The sequence below is a fragment of the Zalophus californianus genome, chromosome 11 (genome assembly GCF_009762305.2).
Source record: "Zalophus californianus isolate mZalCal1 chromosome 11, mZalCal1.pri.v2, whole genome shotgun sequence".
NCBI lineage: Eukaryota > Metazoa > Chordata > Mammalia > Carnivora > Otariidae > Zalophus > Zalophus californianus.
In genome coordinates this window covers 24139581-24148554 of record NC_045605.1, presented here as the reverse complement: position 1 = coordinate 24148554, position 8974 = coordinate 24139581, and the positions used below count along the sequence as shown (strand labels likewise).

At 48.4% G+C, this 8974-nt stretch overlaps 1 long non-coding RNA gene across 1 annotated transcript; it reads left to right on the top strand.

Moving 5' to 3' along the window:
* The first annotated feature begins 2771 nt into the window (after positions 1-2771).
* LOC113915422 lies at positions 2772-8496 on the top strand. The gene is made up of 3 exons (XR_003517658.1): positions 2772-2893; positions 7838-7870; positions 8327-8496. It is a non-coding gene; the product is annotated as an uncharacterized LOC113915422 (long non-coding RNA).
* Positions 8497-8974: the final 478 nt, after the last annotated feature.

The following is an 8974-nucleotide window of genomic DNA, read 5'->3' as shown; positions in this document are numbered from 1 at the left end:
GTCCTCGTGCGAGGTCACAAGGAACCAGAAGAAGCATCAGCAACAGGAAAGGAGCAAAGGGGTGGGATTCAACAGATCATTAAGTAGTTAACTCTGTAGGATACGCCAGTGGGAAGTGAGAGGTTGGGGGTGGGCTGTGGAAGGGTCCACACTGGCTCCTAGAACAGGTTTGATCATCTGGAAGGATGGAGAAGATGCCATGCCTATGATGACTCTCTCTTCCCTCCTAAAGTACTGCATTATAATTCACTGAGAATTCAACCACACTCGTTCAGGGCTTCCTCGAAAAAACAGACTGTGACTTTTAAGTATCCAGAGGGCCTTGCGTATTGCCTGATATACAGCAGGCTCAAAATACTTCTTAAGCTTTCCATTTCTTTTCTTTGAAAAACACGTATGGTATAGTGCCTACTATGTGCCAAGTGCTAGTCTAAATGCCTTAGAAGTAATATTTCACATACTTCCTGCAGCAGCCCTACAGGATGGGTATAATTGTCTTCACGTTACAAATCAGGAAAGTGAGGTACAGAGATTCATTAACTTGCCTAATGGGATAATAAGTTGCTGATCTGGGGTTTCAAGCTCAGGCAGCCTGGCTTTGGGGAGGTTTCCCCTAACCGTTGTGTTATACTAAATAAATATATGAAGCTCTTGAAGGCTGCTAAGTTAATACATCCAAATTGACTTCTATCCACCTTTCATTGAATAACATCTTCAAAACTCAGATCACATGTCCTCTGACATTCCAGCACTCATCTGAGCCCCAAGACTGGGTTCAGGGTCCCTCCCATGTGCTTCCAGAATGTCCAGCATTGACCTCTGTCCTAGGATAGACCCTACCCTCTTGGAACTGCCTGTTTATTTCCCTGCCTCCCTTGCTAGCTCGTGAGCTCCTCGATGGCAAAGGATTATGTCTAATACATGCCTATGGTCAGAGCACCTAGCATTCATTTGTTATCAGAAAGAAATAACCTAACCAGGTAGATACCCACATGGCAAGGTGCCGTGAAGAGCTTTGCAAGATGGAGTGGCAGATGGGGGTTTGGTCGGGAGGAAGGAGAAATGTAGGTAGAGCAAGAGACTGCTTTCAGGGACTCAGCCCTTCTAATCTCATGAAAAGAGGGGGTCGAAGGGGAGAATTCCCTGCCAGTGAAGGCTCCAAACATCTGTTTCTCATCTTACTATCCATTTATGATTTTCTCCCTCTTCCTCCCCCTGCCTCTTTGGGGTTGGATGCAGCCGGAAAGCCCATGTGGAAGTAAAGTTCTCGGTAAATCACCAAGAAGGCTCCAGGGCTTTAGGGCTCATTTTTCACTGGAAAGAGCCAAATCCGGCAGAGGCTGGTGAGGGCTGGTGAGCGCTGGTAAAGAAAGCCAGGCATGGGAGATCTCTGCTCTGTTTCTCCTCCGTACAATGAGTGGGAGGTGGGGGGATGGGGGCAGTATATACGTGTGTGTGTGTGTGTGCGCCTGTGTGTGTGAATCCAGGTTAGGGCTCAGACCTTTCCTTACACCTCTTGGTAGGAATCAGAGAGTCAAAGTCTCTAGGCAGCTGAGCCTTGACAGCCTTCTGCACACTAGCCTGCCCCAGCCCACTAAGCACAAGGGTGTCCCTCCATGAGGAAGCCTCTGCAGAGACCAGGTCTGTGCTGGAGCTCCTGCTCTCTGCTTGCCGCCCACGGACTTCACAGCAAAGTAAACAGGGGCAGGGAGAGCACACCCAAATGACTTGGAATAGTGGCCAAATTAGAACAGAGTGAGGCAGAGGCTGAGAGCATCAGAATTAAGTAATAGGAAATGCCATTTGTGGAATCTCTGTAGGGCTGGTGGTGAAACTGAGTTTCTCTGTAACAGTGTCACCTTTTAAATTTAAGCTGCTTTCTATTTAATGAAGATATTTTTCGTAAAAAATTTATTTATGTATTTGTCAGAGAGAGAGTGGGGGGGGGATCAGTAGGCAGAGGGAGAAATAGGTCCCCTGCCAAGCAAGGAGCCCAATGCAGGGCTCGATCCCAGGACCCTGGCATCATGACCTGAGCCAAAGGCCGATGCTTAACCAATTGAGCCACCCAGGTGTCCCAATGAAGCTATTTTATGTTGACATTTGGTGAGAGCCAGATTAGGGCCCTAGGTTCATGGGCTAACACAATCACAGATGAACCTGTTAGGACAATCAAGTTCCAGTCCAATTCCTCTGATAGACACTGAAACTTGCCATAGATGGTTCAGGCCCCAGGTCTTTGTTAGACCAGCCTTTCAAATTCAAATGATGCGTATTAGGACTAAGTATATTTTGTTTTAAGATTCCCAAGGGATGGTGTTAATCTATTTCTCTATTATGAACTCCATCATTCTTGCAGGGAGATTTTTACTGAAATTTCAGGGACTGGTGGTTCTTTCTGAAGGCCTTGAAAGGATCTAGAATGGGCCCTTGTGGTAGAGTGCTTGGTTTGAGTTATGTTCCATGAATTCTTCCACTTCTTAGCCCATCAAAGTCCTCGGCTGAGAGCAGAATTGATTCTCATCTAGAGTTCTTTCTGTTAATGAACTGGCCCCCTCTAACAGACCAAATCTGAGACTTGTATGGTATAAAAAAGGATTTCTGTACCACATCCAAGTGTGAGGAAAAGCCTGGGAAATGTAGTTTCCAGAAAAAGTTGATGGGTCATGAGAGTAACAGATGAGATTGTTTGAAATTGAGACCATTCCTGACAACCTAGGACTCAAAGTTCCCATTATACAAGTGTCTTTCCCATGTGTCTTTTAGGATCTCAAGGAAGAAACTCCCGCTTTCCACAGCACTTGCTACAGACTTCCATTTGGCCCAGAGAATGAGTTTTTAATGCTCCTACTGTGAGGGAGATCGGAGAGCCTGGCAAAATTCATACTAAGAGGTAAATGACTAATATCAGAGCCCAAGGGCAATGGCGAGAGACTTTGAATGTCTACACTGAAATGAACAGATGACCCCCCGCCCCCCACCATCCCTACTAGAGACAAAGGTGCAAGGTCCCATTGGAAGGGTCTTGATTCCATTTACAGGAGCCTCTGAGAATCTCCCCACAGCCTTGTTTGGCTAAAGCTTTGTTCCTGAGATAATTCACTATAGCTGTACCTAGTTCCAACTTTCCTTTGAATGAGTTCTCTCCCAGATACCCTGCATGGCTAATAAAAGTAAAAATTTGGAGATGGCCTCAGCTATGAATTTGACAGAAATGCGCAAGCATGTTTGAATCCAGCAGTGTACATGGCCTCGACTGAATGATAATAGTAATGGCAATGACAACATCTACCATTTGTTGAGTCTGTGCCAGGCACTGTGCCAATCATACTGCATAAATGATGTCATTTAATTGTCACGACGATGCTAAAAGGAAAGGACTCTTATTACCCCCATTTTGTGTATGGGAACACTGAGGCCGGGGGGGAGAGGATAAACAGCCTGCCCAAATGCATGCAACTAATAAGTAGTTATTTGTACCCCAGCTGATTGACTACAGAGGGTATACTCACCCCAGCCATGTTTGCTCCTTCTCTAGAAACTGTGAGCTCTGAATCATAAGTCAGCATTCAGCCCTGAATGTCCTCACAGTGTCACGTGATGTACCCTTGCTACCTTAACTAGTCCCCCCACTGATATGTCGGGTACTGAGACAACAGGTCTCCAGGAATTGGATGCTCAACATTTTTCTTTTCCTTCTTCCTGAGAATAATTCCTGGTCAAATCTCTAGTTCTGGCTCTCATGTTAGTTCCATTTCAGTGGCTGGATGTGGGTGGGAATGGAAGCCTTAGCTGTTGTTACCTACTGAAAATGTGTAAAGGAGTATTAATATTCCTGGAAATGCCAGGACACAACTATACAATTTCCTTGAGCAAATCCAAAGGAAATGTGAGAAGAGATGGGTGATTCTATCCCTCCAACCTTCCCCGCGCACTTTGACATGATAGAAACAACGAGAGGAGCAAGCATGACAGCTAACAGTGATTAAGTGTTCTGCGGTCTGAGCGAACCAGGGGGAATGTCCTATGATCAACCAGCTCATCCAGAGGGACCTGGGTCCTTCCGCAATATCCTAGAGCTCAGTAGGACATCTCATAGGTGGTCACCCTGGGCAGGGACCTGCATTATTACTATTTTGACTATTTTGATGAATGCATCCCACAGTGTGAAGAAGGGAATGTCCCCTTGCCTCAGTCTTCACAAAGGCTCTAGCCCCAGAGCCTCCTCTCTTCCTCTGGCCCCAGTGCTCCACACTTGGATGGGGAACTCCCTGTTGACCTTTTGGAGAGATGAGAAAGCAGAGCGGGTGAGTGGGCTCCAAACTCTCTTCCCTCAGCTGTGACCTTTAAGCAAGCTCTGCATTCTTGGGGCCCTCAGAGCCCACAGTAGGCTCTCCCAGGCCTTGATTTGCATATCTTCTAACTGCCTTAAAGGGACAAGGGCTAGGGGAAGGAGGGCCGGGAGGAAGCTGTTGAGATGGAGGGAATCTGTGCCTCAGACCATGAGTGCTGGAAGATGTGCCAACCGAGGTGATACCAGTCAGAAAGAGCTCTTCTTGGCAATGGAGGCAATTGAGATTTGAAGGTGACCAGAGGGGGCTCCCACCATTGCCTGCCACAGGGCCTGAAATCCTGGCCTCCCCTCACCTCAGGAGTGAGGCCTTCTGAAGAGGATAAGCATGATTTTTTCCTAGTTTGAGAAGTGATGTTATCTGAAGGCAGATCGTATGGGTGGTTGAAACTCTGTCTTGGAGTCTGAAGGTGAAGGCCTAGTTTCAAGTCCAGCACGTTGCCGAGTCTCCTCCAGCCCCATCTACAAGCAAAAGTATGCTGGCCATTTTGTAGGCTAGCCGTAAGGCTCAAGTGAGGCATGAATGTGAAAACCTCTCGTAAATCTGTAATGGACCGTTCTGTGTCTGAGGTGACTGCTATCACCACTCAAACAAGGTAGTAGGTTATCCGTTAATGATATATATTTATTATGCTATCAGTTAATAATATAAGCAGCTAATATTTACTTAACAGACATTTCATTAAATAATTTAACTTAATAAGACATTTATTTAAGTGCCCCACTATGTGTCAGGCACTGTTGTAGGAACTGGCAATAAGGTTGAAAACAATATCCTTCCTCTCCTGGGACTTAAACTTTCTTCTGGGGGAGAGAGAGAGAGTAAACAATTGTACAAAGGTAATGAAGACAATTTCGGACTTGAATGACTACCAAGAAGTAAATGATACAGAAAATGAGATAGAGAGTCTCTGGGGGTGGGAGCACAGCAGTTTCACATAGATGGTTGCCTTCTGAGATGTTGCCTGAGATAGAAGAGACCAACCAAGAAGGCACCCACATGGAGCGGGGGAGGTGTTCCTGGGAGAAGAGAAGAGCAAGTGTAAAGGTCCTGAGGCAGAAGCAAACTTGAAGAGGGGAAAGTGGTCCTAGGTGGTGCAGCAGACCCATGAGCAGGACCGGGGCAGCAGCTGAGCTTTATGCGGCTGCCAATGAGTGTGGCCTTGTGGGACCCGCTAAGACTCTTCTTTCCAGTGGAAGCCATTGGATCATTTCGGGAGAGGCAACATAATCTGATTCGCGTTTTAACAAGAGCTCTCTGGCTCTTCGTAAGAATCAGAATGAAGCAAGAGTGAAAATCGGGAGATCTGTCAGGAGGATTATCTCAACTGATGATCACAACAACATGACAAGCGGTGACATGCTATTTTCTTAATTGAGAAATTGAGGCTTCAGGGAGCCTGAGTGGCCTTAGGGAGGCCATACCCCGGAGTAAGCAATAGAGATAAGATTCCAACCCTGAAGGCTCTGCTTCCAGAGCCTATGTTGATAAAACTTCAGTGCACGGTTTCTCCCACCAAAAGCCTGTGTAAGTCACTGCGTGATGCTGTCACCTGTGGCTAGCCAACCGTTGGGATGGGGAGAAGAGTCCAGCTGGGGTTGGGTTGGGGTTGGTGCCCGGGGAGTTGGCCTCCTTGTAGCAGGAGGCTGGGCTCCACCCTCCCGTGGGCTTTCCCCACGGGGTCTCATTCCGGCTACCACGCCTCCCCCCGGTTCCCATTACGTCTGTCCCCAGAGCGCCCCACCGAGGCCTGTGGCCACAGGATGGCTCCCCTCCACGTCGGGCCTGGGGTTGCAAGCCACAGGGTGAAGATCTGACAGCTCTGTTTTGCCCTAACAGCTGCCTCCATGGTAACAGCCTGCGGTGTGGCTGGAAAAGCGATCGGTAGGACCGCCGAGCTGCAGGCAGGAGCTGGGGGCTGGAGAGAACCCGGGCTCCGCCGCCCCGATGGGTGGCTTCCCCGCCAGGGCTGGAAGGTGCGCCGCGCACCTGTCCCTTTCTGTGGGCCTTGTCATGTCTTGTCTTTTGGTTGAGGCTGAGCAAATCCAGATGTTCTTCGAAGAGCTTGGGCGTACTTGGCCCAGTCCTACCCTTCTCTTCACTTTTCAGCCGGTCTGACAAATATTTGTACTCACCTCATTCTGTGAATCCCAGGACGCCTTTGGGCTTCAGGGGGTTAATGAGAACCAACCCTGCCTGTGTAGCTTCCCCTCCCCCGCTACCGTGCCACCCCTGGGCCATGCCTAGCTGGGCCAGCAGGACTTGCTGTCCAAAGGACTTTGTAAGACATCCGAGCAGTCTTTTCTTAGAAACAGGAAACTGTCTTCAGCCAAGTACAAATGAACTGAAGCACCCAGAAACCTGAGGATTGCTCCAAACTCCGAGGCCTGGAGGCGGACAGGGAGGGTTGAACTCCTGGCAGGGTCTCCCTGACTCATTTGCTCATGAATGGAATTGATCTCAGCTGTGCTCTCAGCCATTATTCATTGCACTCAGACCATTATGTAAGTGCTGGTAACAAATTCATTGAAATACTTTCAGCAAAATCCTTTTCAAAGCCTAAAACAAAAATATGAATCAAGACAATATTCCTTGTTATTTTTCATAACCTTTTCATTGGACAGACACTAATCACTAGCATGACTGGGAAGATGAGGGACATGCCGCTGAGGCAGTCATTTGAATAGAGGAGGATGGAAAAAAATGCAGATTATATTTCTTTCCAAATATAGCGGGAGGCGTAATGGGGAGCGCAGTGTGGAGCAGGGTATTGGCTGTCGCTTATTTGTGAAACTGCTTCGCAAGTCTGGAAGCTATCTTGTCAAGGGATAAACAAATACAACTCCTTGAGGATGGGGGGGTGCCCCTAAGTTTGCTGTGGCAGCCCCGGCACCTAGGCTTGATGGCCTGAAATTTGCCTCACAGAAGAGTTGGTCAAGGGCTGAGTGACTGACTGACTGACTTAAATCAATAACATTTGTTCTCGATGAATCAAGGTCAGACTAAGGCACCCCTGGGGTGGGGCATGTTGCTTGCCAGAGATTGGGTGAAGGGGAATAGTGGAGGGAAAGAGGGGTGGCGTGGTGGTGGAAAAGAATTTTCTTTGGGGCTTGGTGGGGGGATGTTAGGGAAGGAACACTAGACTTCAAATCAGAAGAGCAAGTGTCAAATCCTGACTCTGAGTAGCTGTGTGACCCTCAGACAAATTGTCCAATCTCTCTGAGCTTCAATTTCATCTCTAAATCCAGACTTTTCATAGCTACAGATATTATCATAATAACCTGGGGATTAAATGAGACAAGAATGGGAGAGCGTATTCAGCACACAGTAGGGTCTCTGCACACTTTTGATAAGTTGGCCTTTTCAGCGGGCCTGGCTCTGGCACGAGCTCTTTTAAGTGTACTTCGTAATTTATTTTCCCACTGATGACACTCACCACATATTTTCACAACTAACCAGTGTCCTCTTTGTATTCTTTCCTATAGGCCACCCAACCAGAAAGCCTCCTCCTGTCCTGGGTGAGCTGCTTCTCTTGGCTGGGTCACTCCACCGAGTGTGCCCAGCCTTCCAGCTCGGGCCGTGAGTCTGAGAGAGGGCCTCATGGAAGCTTCAGAATGCATCCTCACATGCTGTGGGAGCTATGGAGTGTCAATGCAGATGGAACTTTGTGTGTGTGTGTGTGTGTGTGTGTGTGTGTGTGCGCTTTTATCTAAAATTGGGCCCTGGACCAGCATTCATGAGTGTGTGGGGCCCACCCTTCCTTCATGAGCAACAGGTCAGGCAGAGAGGAGAGCCATGCTGTGGCCCAGCCCTCCTCGGGCCTTGCCCTTGTGTGCCTATCCCTACCGCCACCTACAGAGAGGCTCCCAGTGACAACGCTTCTGGAGGCAGCCCCCTCCCCCTCCCGTGGCACTAGGGCTTTCCGAGGAGCCCGCCAGCTGAGGGAGTGGTTTCTGTGGTATTGTCCGCCACAGCTCATTTTCCATTAGGGTCACCAGGCAACCAGCAGAAAGCGACAACTCTCCTGACGCAAAACTCTACTTCGCCCAGCAAGAAGCTCTGTATCCCATTACTAAGCCTGGGCTGGCTCCAGGGCGGGATGTGCCAAAGGCGTGTTGCTGGCCAGGATGGATGGAGGGTTCCAGAGCCCAGCTCCCAGCAGTGCCTGTGCAGCTAGCTGAGGCCGAGGCGAGTGAGGGGGTGAGGGGGTGTTGGGTGAGTCAGGTAGAGGCAACAAGGTTTCAAATCAGACTTTGGTCCCAAATGAAGTGTTTCTCTTTGTCCCATTCTGACTGGAACATTTTTTTTTCTTGTTTTAGGGTGTCACCCAGGAAATAAACTGCTGTGTTACTTAAAAAAAAGTGTTGCTAACATCTCCTTTTTATATGGTGATTTACAGTGTTCAAGGCAGATTTATTTCCACGATTGAAATTTATCCTCTGCCTAGCTGTTTGAGGTAAGTATGGTATTGCCTTTAGAGATGGAGAAACTGAGGCTCAGAGAGCAGTGTACTAGCCCAGCATTGTATTCACTGAGTAATTAATTGGCTGAGACCAGTCAGGACTTCCTCTCACATCGAGCTGTGGGGAGCTCATCTTGGAGGTGAGGGAGAGCCAGTATGG